The sequence below is a fragment of the Talpa occidentalis genome, unplaced genomic scaffold (assembly GCF_014898055.3).
Source record: "Talpa occidentalis isolate TD23 unplaced genomic scaffold, MPIMG_talOcc4v2.1 talOcc4.4, whole genome shotgun sequence".
Classification (NCBI taxonomy): domain Eukaryota; kingdom Metazoa; phylum Chordata; class Mammalia; order Eulipotyphla; family Talpidae; genus Talpa; species Talpa occidentalis.
Genome location: NW_023604295.1, coordinates 96,287,510 through 96,304,402, shown reverse-complemented (window position 1 = coordinate 96,304,402; position 16,893 = coordinate 96,287,510). Strand labels below are relative to the sequence as shown.

Genomic DNA, 16,893 nt, shown 5'->3' with positions numbered 1-16,893 from the left:
CACCCCACCCCCCCCGCCCCCAATCCAGTGTCAACTGTGGGCAGGACCACGCCGCATGTGACAGGAAAGTGTGGGACTGGAGAAACAGCCAAGCCCTCACATGAACTGAGGATAGTAACACTCCCCAGCACCTGTTAGCTAGGTGCGTTGTGAGGGTGAAATGACTTCACATTTACAAGGTGTTCAGAGTGCTATCTGTCACACAGTAAGTGCCATACAAGAGGTGGTTTTTTTTTTTTTTTTTTTAATTTTTAAAACCCCATGCCAGTTATCTGCCAGTATAGACTCCTGTGCCTCCGAAGCAGAGAAATGAATCAACTTCCTCATGTGGATGGAAAACAAAGTGGGAATATTATCAGTGATAATTCTACCTGCCCGGAGCACACACTACCCACATGATTAGCACCACATCTGCTGTTCTAGAAAGCACAATGCCTTGGCTGGAGCCAGGAACAGTTTCCTCAGACAGAGGCCCTCCAGGCTGCCACTGTGCCACACCCAGAAGAGATCATCTTCTCCCTAGATCCCAGCTCCCCTCCTCAAGTGGCCTCCCCAGAGCAGTCTGCTGAACACTGACATAGCCCACTCCTACTTTAATTAATCACATTATTCTGTAATGTCATCATAATGGCAATTGCTATTTAAAATGACCTCATTGACCAAAATCTGCTTGTCTCCCTCACTAGCATGTAAGCACATCTGTCTCATTCTCTGCCATATCCCAGGACCTAGTGCAATGCTTGACAATTAGTAGAAGTGCAGTAAATATTTGTTGCATGTGTGTACCGCAATAGTGTCAGAGATTATGGAATCAGACAGGAAATAGAACACATTCTTTTGGTTTTGCCTATATTCACCTTTCTAACCCTTGTTACTGTTAACTGGGAGCTGCTTCCTAAGAACTGAGGGTTTGTGAGAACCACAAACTGTGAGACAAGAAGCCTACCAACTTTGCGCTTGAAGCCTTTCAGCCCTTGTTACGAATACAAATACAAAGACACTGGCTGGTGCCCGAAGGACCCCTATTCTCAGAAAAAACCTCATACACCTGATGGGAGGCATAAAACCCAAGCCACCTGGGCATACTTTTCAATTTATTTATCTATACCATCAGCTGGAAAATTTGATATTTTATATATCCAAATATAATATGGACTGGGCATCTCAGTAACTCAAATCAAAAACAGAAAATTCTTTTAAAGATTTATTTATAAATAAATCTTTATAAATAAACTTTATAAAGTTCTTGTATACAAGAACTAGTGTACAGGTCAGAGGCACAGGAGGGGGAGAGAATTCACCAGAGACAAAGCGGGGAACAGAACAGGCAGACAGGCTGAAGACACTGCTGAGGGGAGCAGCGGGTGAGGCGGGAGAGGTCTGCCACACCATGTGGGTATCTCCCTGGCCGGCCGGGAATTGAACCGTGCTGCAGAGGCTGCAGACAGCTTCGCAGTGCTGTGTTCAACCTGCTGCGCCACCACAGAGGCCCAATAAAACAGAAAATTCTTTATCAGGAGTTACAGATGAATTTATAAATACAATCAAAGCTTTTGTGTACTGTCTCTTACCAGGTTGGCTGTTAGCATTTGGGCTTGGACACTTCTTTGTTGTGTGGGACTTTTCACACACTAGAACATTTAACATTCCTCATTCCTGGGGAACTAAATGCCAGTAGCCATGGAGTCTTTGTGACAACGAAAAAAAAAAAAAAAAACGAAGACGAAAACGTGACCAAGCATTTCCAAACAGCTCCTAGGTGTGAGATTGAACCATTTGAAAGCTTCTACTTAGGGGCAAGTAAAATGCCTGCTTTTACCTTAATCGTGGTGTTTCAGCGTCATCCTATTTGGAAAGGTTGAAAAATCAATTTTTAATTATAGAAGTAACACATTCTACTTTAAAAATAGATGACATTTCCTATAATGCCCACTTCCAGTTTCAGTCACCTCCTCCCTTCTGATGAAGCAAGTGTAACTGATACGGTTTCTATCCTTCCAAACCCTTTTCTGCATGTTTACATACATGCAGAAACCTGTATATAGTGGAGTGGGTATCGCTGTTTACAGTAGGAGTGTTGCTGGTGTGTGTCTGTACTGAGAATTTCATCTGCAACTTGAGATGATCACTTGGCAACATGTATTGCAGATTCGAGCATGTCAGAACATGCAGAGGGGCCTTGTCCTTTGTAGCCGTTGCACTGCATTGCACTGGTTCCATGGCCTGTGAGCAGATTGCTGCAAAGGAAATTGCTGTCCTGGATGAGGTGTTGCCTGCGGTCTGGTCACAGGACCAGATCAGAAAAAAGCTGAGGTCATTTTGAATCATCGCCTCAGCCCTGCTGCTCTCACAGAGCAAAGTGGAGCCTTAACCTGAGCTGGAAGTAGAATCTCCAGGCCTGGGTGTTCTGGTTGGTGTATTAACCCACCTCTCTGAGTCTTCTGCACCAAAATGGACCCCTTTCCTCCCATAGTCTCTAGAGTGGCATTTTCTATCAATAAGTTCTGATTCTTTATTGAGAGAGCAGGCTTGATGATGGCCTTTGTTCCCCAACGCAGTCATTCATTAAAAAGGATGTTTACTTTTAATAGGTCTAAGAAGTGATGGCCTAATCTCAAGCACTTTCATCCCTTATCTCTAAACTTCACACCAGTCCTTCATAGTAGCTAGCCCATTTTTATAGATGAGAAAACTAAGGTCCACAGAGATTAGATAATTTGCTCTAAGCTGCTCACTTGGTGAGTGGCAGAACCCGGATACAAATCTAGGACTTGTTCTCACATAATTTGTTGTGACATCATTATATTTCTTTATTCAATGGTATTTATTGAATGTCTATAATGTGCTGGAAATGGAACCCACTCGGAAAGCAAAAGTAAAAGAAGCAATGGACAGAGATGAGATCTCTGCCCTCATAGAGCTTACCTTCTAGTGAAGGAGACAAGTAAACAAATACATACTGTAATTTAGGGAACGTTAAGTCCTGTGAATGAACATAAAGCAGCATCGTGGGACAGTGATTGCAAAAGGGGCTTGCTTCTTTAGGAAAGTTGTTCCATATGGCCTGCTGGAGGTGGTGACATTCAAGTGGAGACTTAAATGATGCAAGAGTGGGTTATGTGGAAAACTCAGGTGAAACAATATTTCAGAAAGAACCAGCAGGTGCAAAGTCCCTGAGGTTGAGCTTACAGTAAGGGCATGTTTAAAGAACATGGAGATCACTAAGGCCAGACTGGATTTGCAAGGCAGACATTGATAGAGGTAAAATCAGAGAAGCTGGGCCAAGATCATTTGAACTTTCTTGGCCATGATTAGGATTTTGGGTTGATTCTGAGTGAGATGGGAAGTCTTTGGAGAATTTTATTTTATTTTTTAAATATTTATTTATGCATACAAGAATGGAGGTACAGGCCAGAGGTGCCATGATTAGGATTTTGAGTTGATTCTGAGTGAGATGGGAAGTCCGTGGAGAATTTAATTTTTAAAGATTTATTTATTTATGCATACAAGAATGGAGATACAGGCCAGAGGTGCAGGGGCAGGTGTGTGTGTGTATGTGTGTGTAGTCATCAGAGACAGAGTGGGGAACAGAACAGGCAGACTGACTGAAATACACTGCTGAGGAGAGCAGCGGGCAAGTCAGGAGAGGTCTGCTGTGCCATATGAGGGGTGCTCCCTGGCCGGGGATGGAACTCATGCTGCAGTGGCTACGGTTAGCTTCATAGGTTGTGTCTTAACCCCTTGCGCCACCAGGGAGGCCCTTTGGAGAATTTTAAACAAGGGAAGTGGTGTGATCTGGCTCAAGTTTTTAGAATATGATTCTGGCTTCTATGTAAAGAGACAATTGTAGGTGGGGTGAAGTAGATTCAGGGACACCAGTTAGGAGAACACTGTAAAAATCTAGGGAAGAGACAACAGTGGTGTGGGCCAGAGTTTCAGCTGAAAGGGCAAGAAGTGGTTGGATTTGGGATATATTTTGAAGGTAAAAATGATAAGGCTTTTTGATGAATTGAATAGCCTTTAAGAAAGAAGAAAAGCGATTCAGATTCAGAGTGATTCCTAGGTTTTTGCTTGAGCATCTCCTGGGAGATGGTACCATTTACTGAAAGCAGAAAGCCTGATATGAGGGGAGAAGTAGGGGAGCAAATTTGGGAAAGTGTGGAGATTCAAGATTTCTATTTTTGACATATTACAATGTAAGGCTTATTAGACTTGCAGATGAAAATGTTGACTCAGCAAAGGAGTCATTAGGAAAGGAGTCTGGGTTAGAAATGCAAATCTGCAAGCCATTGACATATGTGCAGATGTGAGGCTTCATATTTATTATCTGCTATGTGTGTAGGTCACAGTGCTTTGTGCTTGGAACATAGTAGCAAGCAAGACAAACATTGTGATTATTATATGTGGATGCTGTAAGCCTAGCATGCCACCAAGAATGTTCTTAACTTTTGTTATTACTAAACTTATTAGATGTCCGTATAGAAGCAAAGAGCTAATCAAGTACAAACTCCAAAACCTGACATCAACTTATAGCTTAGGCCTACAAATGTTCAGTGATTTGTTAACATCAATTGTTTAGAAACCACTATAGCTTAGATTTAAAAAATACGTATATACAGTTCAAATTTCTCATATTCTCCATTTTTAGTTAGTTGTGTTTTCTTATACTCAGAAAAAAGTTGAAGTTGAGTGGAGACTAAAAACGATGGTTGAAGACTTTGCCAAAAATCTCCAAGAAGGATACAATTACATTCAATAAATATGCACTGAATACCTACTGTGCTAGAGACCAGGGATATAAAGATGATTATGAAGCATCCTACGACAGCCCACAAAATGACAGAAAAATTGCAAAGCAGATTTCTGATAAGAGACTTGTATCTAGAACATAAAATGTCTTATAACTCAATAAGACAAATAACCCAGTTTTCAAAGTTGGCAAAGAGATATTTCACCAAAGAAAACGTACACAGGACTAATAAGGACATGAAAAGATGCTAAAATCACTAACCACAATCTTGCATTTTGGGTTCCTGTGCCCAAATCCAATATGAGTATGTGGAAGTTTCCTGACACCAACAAGCAATTCTCCAGTGTCCCAGAATCATCTCTGACACTATTTACCTGAATATAGCATCAGATTGCACAGGTTAAGGGCTTAGTTTCCCAAGACTGACCTCTACTTCAGATACTGCCACCTGGGATTCTGACCAACAGGCTACACGCTGAAGGTGCCTATGAATCCCTCTGCCAACTTCAGGTGCCTTTTGCAAGCCCAGATTATTATAGCTGCTTATGGCTCACTTCTGATAATATATAAATCAGAGATCACCAGGATGCCCTCCTCAGGTATGATTAAATTTGCCAGAATGACTCAGACTTCAGGAAATCCGTATACACTCAAGATCACTGATTTATTTCACAAAGTATTTAACTCAGAAAAGCAAGATGGAAGAGAAGCATAGGGTGAAGTATAGGGAAAAGGCAAGGGCTTCATGCCACCGCCAGGCACACCATTCTCCCCAAATGACCAATGTGGAAGTGCTGCCGACCCCACCCTCTTTGGGTTTTTTTGAGGCTTCATTACATAGGCATGGATTGTTAACTCATTGGCCTTTGCAGCTGAGTTCAACCTCCAGCTCCTCTCACCCACCTGGAGGTCAGGGGGTGGGACTGAAAGCGCCAATCCTTTAATTACATAATTGGTTCCCCTGGCAACCAGTCCCCATCCTCAGGTATTTTCCCGAAAGCCATTCCATTAGCATTAAGCATATCTTTAATATTAGCATAAAGATACTTTTAACACTCTTGACACTTAGTAAATTCCAAGACTTTTGGAAGCTGTGAGTTAGGAACTATCCGTGAAGACCAAATATGTGATAAATACATTTTGGTCATTGTAATGTCCAAATATGTTTATTTCCTACAAATCACAATACCAACAAAGATGTGGGGAAATTGAAGCCCTTATGTGTTGCTGGTGGGATTGCTAAACAATGAAGCCACTTTGAAAGACATTTTTTTTTGTAGCTTCCCATAGTGTTAAACATTATATTCCACACAACCCGCCCCCCCATTCCATTCCTAGGTATATACCCCCAGAAAAATGAAAACATTTGTCCACATAAAAACTTGTACTATTCATGGAAGCATTATTTCTAACAACCAAACGAGGAAACAACCTGTAGTGGCAGGAATGGACACAGTGCAGGTTTTCTGATCCAGCAGACCGGGTAAAGGAGGAGTCAGAGTCCTCAGTGGTTTATTTTGCAGGTCTTTTATTGGGATTACCTGGTACACAGCAGGCAGGGGTGCTGGGGGGCCGGGAGGCTGGCAGGCCTCCCAGCCCCCAGCAAGTCTTCACTCTATCTGGGCTCTCCGGCCTTCTCTGCTTCTCTCTCGGCTTCTGCCGCTTCTTTCTTGGCTTCTCTTTCTGCTTCTGCTGGCGTCCCCGTGACGCCGCCCTTAAAAGGCCAGTCTCTCAGCCCAGGTGTACCCACTTCAGGTGCCCGCCATCAGGCATGCATTCAGGACCGCAGGGTTCCCTCATCTATCCTGATGGCGGGAGGGCAGAAAAGCCTGATACCTTTTACCTTACCCTACACAACCCAAATGTCCATACACTGACAAATGGATAAATAAAATGTGAAGTGGCCATACATTGGAGTATCATTTGGTAGAATAGACTGGAAAGTGAGTTTAGGTGAGAATGGAAAGCCAAAGACAGAATTCTGTGAAGTAGCAATGCTGAAAAAGATAAGTAACAAAGGAGGCTGTGTGAAGAAAACAGATCATGAAAAGCAGAAAACAAAGAGAGAATTGATGTAATGGAAACCAGTGGAGGAGTCGCTTACGGAGGCAAATGCTACAGTGAAGTTGTGGATAAAATCCAAGACACGGTGGAAATCAGGATTGCAACCTGTCTGAGCACATCAACTGTAAAGACATTTCTAGGACAAAACTGGAATGTGCAACATGCATAAGATGATATTACAGAAACACTACTAAATAGCAATATTATTAGGTGTGATATGATCCTATGGGTGTATAGGGAAATGTCCTTATTTTTTAGAATGCATACTAAATTATTTCAGAAATGTCAGAATGTCTTTTATTGTATAATAATTCAGTCTCCCCAAAAGAATGAGATAATTATGGCAAACTGTTGCCAACGATTATATCTGAGTAGTAAGCATATGTCTTCATTATACTATTCTGTCTACCTTTCTGTCCATTTGGAAAATCTAAAGTTATGTCAGAAAACCTAAAGTTATTAAACAAACAAACAAAACCTAAAAAAAGTTTGCTGGATTAGGCAGCTAGGAGCACCCTGGTGACCCCTGAAAAAATAGCTGTGCTTGAGAGGTGCGCATAATACCCAGATTGTAAGGGATTTGAGGTGAGGTAGGGAGTGGGCATAAAGACTCTTGCAGGAAGTTTATCTTTTGAAAGAAAGGAAGCTGAAGAGGGCAACCAGGTCAAATGAAACTTTTTCTTTTTTAATGAAAGGATCTGGGTTTGCATGCTGGCAGTCAGGAAGAATCCATGAGAAGCTCAAGAGTAAATGTGTCAGTGAGACAGTCTTTCAGGGAGGGAGAGAAGAAGAATGAGACCTCAGGCCAAGGGCTCAGCTCAGCTCAGCAGCGGCATTTGGGTTCTGCTAAAGGGAAGGATTGGAGGGAAGGATTTGGTGTGAAGAAAACTGAATGAAAGTGACTTAATCTAAATATCAATATCAATATAATGGTGTTTTCCATCACCATTGAGAACAAAAAGTACACAGCACTTATATTTACAATATTAGACATAATGTAAGAAACGAAACTGCAAAGTATTTCTCAAGCTCCTGCATTTTAGAAATGGCCTACAGGGAGCTTACTGGGTTGGAGGAAATTTAGGTCAGAGAAGCTTGCTAGTGGCAACAGGGGGAACATCCAGAGTCAAAGCGGGAATCCTTTGCTATTGGGGGGTGGGGGTTATATAGGCAATTCACAGTGACCTTGGCCCCAAGAGTGGGTTCAAAACCTGTTTGATCTTGTGACCTTCCTCAGAATCCCAGGGGTGTTCTATCTAAGGGTAGGAACAGCATTTGGGGAGCCAGGCTTGGGATTAAGTCATAAAAGCCAGTGCAATACAGAGTTTCAAGGAATGGACACAGGGTCGTAGGAGATTAGGTGATGACATGAGGCCAAACAAATCCACTTAACTTAACTTAGCTGGTTAGGCTATAGGCTGGACGATCACAGGAGTGGGGGAGATAAAGGAGAGAAGAACTCTGAGCCAAGTGGACCAAGCAGATGGAATGTTTTTTTGTTGGTGGCCATGGGTTCCAGAAGTTGCACCTAAGCCCACAACATGCTTCATACTCTGGTCTATATGAGTAGAGAGTGGGATCCTTAGCCACCTATTGGTTCAAGATTCTGTAAGAGGTCAGGGCCACCACAGAGAAATGAACCAAGATCTTAAGCAAATATAATGAAGCAGGCAGGGATTGAAATGTAGGCCTTCTTCTAGGAGGTTATTCTTTGCTCAGCCCCATCTGACTGCATTTGAGAATCACAGTGCTTTTGTTAAATCAAATTGGATCTTATTTCATGTAAACTTATTATTCTGGTCTTATTGTGCAAGAACATCCTTTATTTCTTCCCTGTGTTCCATCTCTTCACTTCCCCAAGTTGGAAGAACAGTTCTCCCTAAACTCAGAGAAGTTGTGTAAGAGTATCATGTGGGGGAACGTGTGCATTGGGGATGAAGTGGTAGAGTGAATGTGCACACCTCTCTCAAGTGCTCATCTTACTGCATAACACACACTAGGTTTGCAATGTTAATTCCTTCCCCCATTGTAAGGAAAATGGAGTTACTCACCTTTTTTTTTTTTCACCCTCTGCTGCTAGCCTCCATGGCCACCACTTGTGACTTTGTTTTCCTCCTACGTTTCATTGTCCACACATGATATCATGCAGGTGAAAAATGCACTTGGGGGGTGAGACCAGGGCATGCATGGGCATCCAGGGCCAACAGGCATGAGTATGGGCACGTGCACCTATGATTTCAGATAACCAGGCCAAGAAGCCAAAGAGCATGGGGTGCACATACCTATAAGTACAGATGCCCTGGCTGAGAGATCATCACGAAGATTACTACAAGGGGAAGAAAGAAACACCAGGGAATCAAGAGAAAGAACACAGAGATGTTAGGGGCTGGGGAGATAGGTTACCGCCAGCCTCCCTGCCCCCAAGCCTGCCTGCCTGCCTCCCTACCTGCTTGTGTGCCAGTGTACCTGGTCCCCTGCTTCAGCATTAAGGGCATGTCAGAGATACTGATGGCTCCAAAATTCTCTTTTCATCTGTCTGAATCAACAATGAAACTACCTGGCCTGGTATGGTTACATATTACCCATCCATCTCTCATCCATTCCAACAGCTTAGTAGTCCTTCATGACCTGACCTACCAATCATTGTGGCAACTGAAAACACCCCATGGAGTTCACAAGGCTTTCAAGGGACAAGATCACCTGCACTAAGAACTCATACTCATACTGGTGTGAGGGGAAGGCAACACCAGTTGTCAGCAAGGGCTGGAGCAGCAATTTCTGCCTTGCTGAGGCCACTAAGTGTGAAGAAATTACTTGGAACAATCACTGGGAGCCACTGTTCTAAACGGAGCATGTGATTTCTTACCAGTTAAGGCAATAACCCCCAAAAGCACCCTGGGGTGCTATGCCCAGGGTAGAGCTCTCCTCAGAGGTTCTCCATCCTGCCTCATGTTGGAATCACAGGAATCTTAAAAAATACTGGCACCTGGGTCTCACCACAAACACTGATTTAATTGGCCCAGTGTGATGAGAAATACAACTTCCTTTTTCTGAGTTACTAGGTTTGCAATGTTACATTTTTCAATATGATAACCCTACTCACACCCAGAACCAGAACATTTTTAGATAAGAATTGAGTTTTAGATTCCTGCCACAAATTCCTACTTTGCTTTACTGAGGGGGCACCTTACAAAACAACTGCTTAGAAAAGAGGGAACACTTCCAACATATTATATGAGGCCAACATCACTAATATCAAAACCTGATGAAGACATCACAATGAAAGAGAATTACAGACCAATTTCTCTGATAAACATAGATGAAAAATTCCTCAACAAAACCTTAGTAAACTGAATTCAACAATATATCAAAAGAATTATACATCATGACCAAGTGGGATTTATTCCAGGGACAAAGGAATGGTTCAACATCTGAAAATCAATCAATGTAATTCACTAAATCAACAAAAGGAAAGATAAAAATCACATGGTTATAGCAATAGATGCAGAGAAAGCACTTGATAAGATTCAACTATATTTATCATAATAACCCTCAAAAAACTGAGGATAGATGGAACATTCTTCAGCATAATAAAGGCCATTTATAATAAGCCCACAGGCAACATCATACTCAATAGTAAAGAGCTGCAAGTTTTTCCTCTAGGATTTGGTAGAGGAAAGATTGTCCACTTTCACCACTACCATCCAACATATTGGAAGTCCTAGCCAGACCAATAAGGCAAGAGAAAGGAATCCAAACTGGGAAAGAAGTAAAACTATCACTATTTGCAGATGACATAATAACTGAAATAATAACTCAGTTCAGTAAAGCGGCCTGATATAAAATCAATTTGCACAAGTCAGTTTTGTTTCTATATGCAAACACGTTAGAAGAGAATGATATCAAGAAAACATTCCTGTTCACAGTTACAGCAAAAAGAATTACATACCTAGGACTCAAAATAATGAGACAAAAAGTGGAAAAATAGTCCCTGCCCAGAGATTTGAAAAATTAACATTGTTAAAATGCTCTTCCTACTTAAAACAATAGGTAGGTTCAATGCAATCCCTATCAAAGTTCCTGTGGCATTCTTCAAAAACTAGAACAACACTAAAATTCATATGATACTATGAAAGACCCCATATAGACAAAATAATTCTGACAAGAGGAAGTGTGAAGGTATCACACTCCCAGACTTCAAACTATACTACTAAGCTATAATAATCAAAAACAGTAGTAGGACAAAAACAGACACTCAGTTCAATGGATCTCAAAAGTCCAGAAATAAACCCATACATTTATGGACAGTTAATCTATGACAAAGAAGCCAAGATTGTACATTGTAGAAAAGAGAGTCTCTTCAACAAACGGTATTGGGAAAACTTGACAGACAACATGCAAAAGAATGAAACTAGATCACCATCTCACACCTTACACAAAAATTAATTCAAAATGTATGAAATACATGCACATAAGACCCAAAACTATGAAAATAAATTGAAAGAAAAAAATAGGCAAAACACTCCACAACATAGGTTTCAGAGATGTCTTTGGAGATTTGTCTCCAATGGCAAGAGATGCAAAGGCAAATATTAACAAATGAGATTGCAAACTAAAAAACTTCTGCACAATAAAAACCTATTAGTAAAACAAAAACACCCCCATTCTCCCATGGGGGAGAAAATGTTTGCACATAATACATCTGACAAAAGAGCTCATAGCCAAAGTAAATAAAGAACTCACATGCATTTAACAAAAAAAAATCAATCTAATCAAAAAATGGGCAGAAGAGCTAAATAAATATTTTTCCAAAGAAGATATACCACTGCCAAACAGGCGCATGAAACATCATCACTTATCATCAAGGAAATGCAAACCAAAACTACAATGAGGTGTCATCTTACACCCGAGAACACCCATATCAAAAAGACTAGAAACAGTAAGATTTGGTGAGGATGTTGAGAAAAAGGAATGCTTGTACACTATTGATGGGACTGGAGATTGTCCAGCCCCCGTGGAAAATAGTATAGGAGTTTTTAAAAATATTAAAAATAGAGCTACCAGCAATTCCACTCCTAAGTAGCTACCCAAAGAATGCACAAATACCAATTCAAAGTGATGTATATACTCCCATGCTCACTGCAGCCCTACTTACAATAGTCAAATCATGAAACAATCTAAGTGCCCAAGGACAGAGGAATAGATAAGAAAAGTGTGGTGTATATGTATACAGTAGAATACTACTTAACTATTAAAAAAAAAAAAAAAGAATGAGTTTTTGCCACGTGTGACAACATGGATAGAAACTGAGCAAAATATATCAGAAGGGAAAAGACAAATACTGGTTCACTTATATGTATAATTTAGAAAAACAAAACAAAGTGTCAGACAAAACTAAAACAATAACAAACCCTTGGCATTTAACTGCTAAACTGAGGCATCTAGAAAGGAAGTGTGGATATAGGAGGGGGGAAGGGAGGTCCAATGGAACATAGTGGAGAATTTTTTGGACAATGGTGGGCATGGTTTGAAAACATACATTTATAGAAGTTTGAACCTATAACCCCTAAAACAAGTACAATGATATAATTAATTTTACCTCAATAAGTTTAGGTAATTAACTAGTTGGGAGACTGATTAATTAGTCAACCAATTAAAATCCATAGTGACCTAAAAAAGAAATACGTGACAAAAATCCATAGTGACAAAAAAGAAAGACGTCTTAATTTCCAACCCCATGATTGACTCATTGAATAAAACTGTTATATTGGCCTCTGAGAGACTATATATTACAATACATAATGACACATATAAAGGTATGTTTTTAAATAAAACTTTTAAAGAACAATTTAAAAAAATCAGTCATAAAATATTTAACATAGAAATCTGATGGTATAAAATCAAACTAATTTAAACTTCAAAATTAAATAGTTCATCAAAACAAAGAAAAACTACAAGATCCAGGCTTCCAGGAGATGTAGTTTGCCAGAAGAGATTTGGGGAAAAGGCCAACAGGAAAGCTCACACTGTCTAGACACAACCTTTAAAAAAAAAAAAAAAAAGTACTTCAAAATATTAGGATTTAATGGCAGTTAGAAGAAGGGATTTGATTGGCAGTTGGGGAAGGGATTTGATTCTAGTCCATGTAACAATTCAGGGAAACAAATGATAGAAATTTAGCCTTCTTTATTTAGTGCATATCTTCATTTTCTCCTGTGACCTTGGAGACTCCTTGAGATCTTCTCCAGTCATAAATACAGTCTTTGTGCAAGAAAGAAAGGAAATGGTTCATAAAACAATCAGCCAGTCTAATACTTTATTTTGTTGAAATCACTGAACTCTTGTTATTATAGGTTGTTCATTAAAAAAAAAAACCCTTAATACCAATATATATAGAAGTTGTCTGATTTTTGCCCACATGTTAGCCAACTCTGACATTAACCAAGTATGTTAACCAACTGTGTAATCTTAGGCAACTATTTTGAGGCTCAATGTGCTTTTAAAATGATGAAACTCAAATAAATCACTTCAGCCATTACATATGAATTAGGTATTCTAAAAGTAAAACAAAACATTAAACCCCCAGTTTATTTCAAACAAATAAAATAACTGCCAAAAGTTAAGGCCAAGAAAAATTACTGACCATAGTCCCCACCACTGTTAGGTGCTTGCCACCCTGCTCTCTAACTCCCGTTCGCTTGAGACCCGGGAGGGAGGACCCTGGCTCTCAGCCTCTGGGATATGTGAATATTAAATCTTGTGACTCGGCTTCCTTCATATGAATGTACTGAAAGTGCATCTTTAATAAAAACGATCCCATGTGTTTTACTTCCCCAAAGTAGAAACCCAGATGCTGAGGGAGCTACCTGCCCGCCCCTTGTGGAGAACTTCTGCCTCCTTATTCACCAGGTCACAATATGCACATTCCTAATCCAGTACACCAGCTGGGACTTCTCAGCACACCTGGACCCGGCTATTTAAACGCTCCCAGTGATTTTCCAGCTCTGACAACCAGTTACTGAGAGACTTTGTGGGGTGGGGGTGAGAAGAGAAGCTTTGAGATAAACACTTTCCACTGACTGAAGGTGTTTCCTTATTCCTCTCTTGATTTAATCTACTCTTCCTTTTCTCCCTTCTACTCATTATTATTATAAGTATTGAAAATTAATTGGACAGTTTCCTTTTGTCCATCCAAACAATTATTCCATTGCAACAAAAGGTAAAGATGAAAAAAGTAGGACCGTCGACAGATTCTTCATGTTTTTATTGCCTCCTGGCTGAAGGTCTTACGCTAAGGGAGCAGTAGGAAAGTTAGGGTGACACACTTGGACTCAGGGTAAGTAGGAAATGAGTCAAGTTCAACCTGACCCACTTCACATACCCAACCATCAGACTTTCTAGAAAGAGCGTTTCTCTTAAACACTCCTGGTTTCCTGTAGGTTCTGTGTTCACATCTGAGGGAGACCAAGACTCAGGCCTTCTCCACACACCTTGTAGAAGTTCCTGAAAGAAGGCACTGTCTGCTGTGAACTGCTGGTTCTGCCTGTCTGCCAGGAGGACATTAATGAGAACACAGCTCACCACCTGCACTGCTGGCTTTTATGATGAAAGGCTCAAAGCTCTTCGTTACTTGTGAAGCCTAGTTTCAGAATATTATGTTCTCATGACATTTGTGAAAGAATCTTTAACTTAGGTGCTGTTGGTTTAAAAAGTCACACAGTCTGTGAGTTCTCCAAAATTTAAGCCCTCGTGGGAACCGTAATTGTGCATCTTACACTAGATGTTCCTAATGTAAGGATCATAGATAAAAGGAGAGGATGGGAATCGTTTCCATGTCCAAAGGTAGCTGCTTGAGGTGTTTCCTGATTTATAAAAATAAGCGTCATTTAATCGATAGCTGTATTAGCAATAGTTTATGACTCATTTGAACTTGATATCAGTTCATTAAGATAGTCCTGGCCCAACTGGTCAATACTATGGGTCTAATTTAATCTGGGTACATACAGAGCCTCAATGATATATGTACAGAGGCTTATATTATACATAAACATTTGTCGTATATTTAACCTAATGAATGACCTTGCTCTGCAGAACAGTGTATATATTGTACAGGTTGCAGATTCACTCCTTACCCTTTACCCTCTGCTCTGAGGGTTGGGAGGAAAATCTGCAGAGAGATTTCCCAGTCTGCCATGTCACCCGGGTTCCAGCTGGGTTCAGCCAGTAAGAAGCACTGGAGTGGGAGGAAGGAGAAGACTAGGGTGTTTCTTCTTAATAAACCTCTTGACTTTGAATAAGATCTCCAGCCCCTGCCAGAAAGGTCCACTGTGGTTTCAGCAATCGTAGCCCCTGGGCTCAGCTAACACCATCTCTTCCGTTTGCTCCTCCACCCCAGGATTAGAAGTGGCTTCTCAGTATCATTAATTTAAACTTTTGAGCTCATCTATCACCTATGTAACTAATGGCATATGTTAACTCCCTGATGTTATAAATATGCACAGTGGTTTCTATGCATAGTGGTTAGACCATGGCTGGTAAATATGTGTCATGATTAAAACACATTTTCCTTTAACATGCCCTAGTTTTTAGCAGTTTCATTAATTAGGGCTGTGGTTACCAATCTAGTATTATTATGTGATTATTTGTTTGAAGGGTAATTTATAATCTTAAATTATTTTTATTAGTTGCCAGTAAAATTTCTAAATGCTTAAATTTCATAAATACTTGTGAATTCTACCATCTCTGTCTTCAAAGCAGTGGCCTAATGTTACTCAAAATGTTCATATGATAAATGTAATGGAAATAGTGAATCATAGGCCAATGAATGATTGTTATTCATAAGAGAACCACTGCTGTATTTTGCAGAAATAGCCCACATTCATTCTCGAGCTAAATACTTGTTGAAATCCAGCAAGAGCGTCACAGAGGAATGATTGGTAATAGTTACAGTAAAAGAAATGCGCACAATAACCTTGGAACTTGGGAGTAATTTATACCTCCCCCTTTAAGTGATCTATTTTTATCAGCACTTGCAATATCTTTCCTGAACCTTTGCCTAAAACACTCCCTCCTGCTGCCTACAAGTTCAGATGGACCATATCATTCCAGGAGAGGAATGCATTCTTGGCTGTATTCTAAGAGTCCTCAACTAAAGCAATTCACCATATCTACCACTTTTTTTCTTCTCTCACTTCTTCATTTTGCCCAAGTTAAGAGGGCCCTACAAGTGTAACAAAAGCACATAAAAGAGCTGTTTAAATATGTGTCAATGGAGTATATGAATGTCAGATTAAAGATGGCTGATTAAGCATACTTGATTTTATCCTCACCAAGACTTCACTAAGATGATAATAAAGGCATTCAAAAAGTGATAAATACCCAGTAATGGCAAAGTGACTTAAACAAAGAATAGATTTCAAAGAATTTCTGGAGGGTAGACAGTAGATGGAGAAGTGGCAGAAGAAAGAGAACAGTGGAAGCTAAACTTAAATTACATGGGTATGAGGTTGCAGGGGGATAGAACCAAGCAGGAGCTCTTTTGTAAAGTTTGGGACACAGGCAATTCATAAGCATTGGATGAGTGAAATAATGGTGACTGATAAGATAGCACAAAGGAGCAGTTGGACCCTCACCCCAATGGGCAGCCATATAGGCTGTCCCCCTGCAAGGCTCCCACTCCCAACAAAACACAACCACGGGCCTCCCCTGGTGGCACAGCGGTTGAGCACTGGGCTGCGAAGCTGCCCACAGCCTCTGCAGCGCTGGTTCGATCCCCGGCCACCGGGTGAGGGTCCCACATGGCGTGACAGACCTCTCCTGCCACGACCGCTGCTCCTGTCAGCAGTGTATTTCGTCACTCTTCCTGTTCTGCTCCCCACTCTGGCTCTGGTGAATTCTCTCACCCTCCCATGCTTCTGACTGTACCCAGTGCTTGTATAAATTAATTAATTAATTTAAAAAACTACACTTATAAAAAAATAAATAAAAATAAAATAAAATAAAACACAACCACCTCTTCTCTCTACACAATGTAATGACCCCAAAGACAAAGACTCCTGATATGCTGGTATGTAGCCCTT

At 40.6% G+C, this 16,893-nt stretch overlaps 1 long non-coding RNA gene across 1 annotated transcript in view; it reads left to right on the top strand.

Moving 5' to 3' along the window:
• Window positions 1-14,292, top strand: part of LOC129146763 (uncharacterized) — a 31,422-nt gene extending 17,130 nt beyond the window's left edge. The window contains exon 3 of the long non-coding RNA XR_008553939.1: window positions 14,254-14,292. This is a non-coding gene — a long non-coding RNA (uncharacterized LOC129146763). The remainder of the gene's footprint in view (window positions 1-14,253) is intronic.
• Window positions 14,293-16,893: the final 2,601 nt, after the last annotated feature.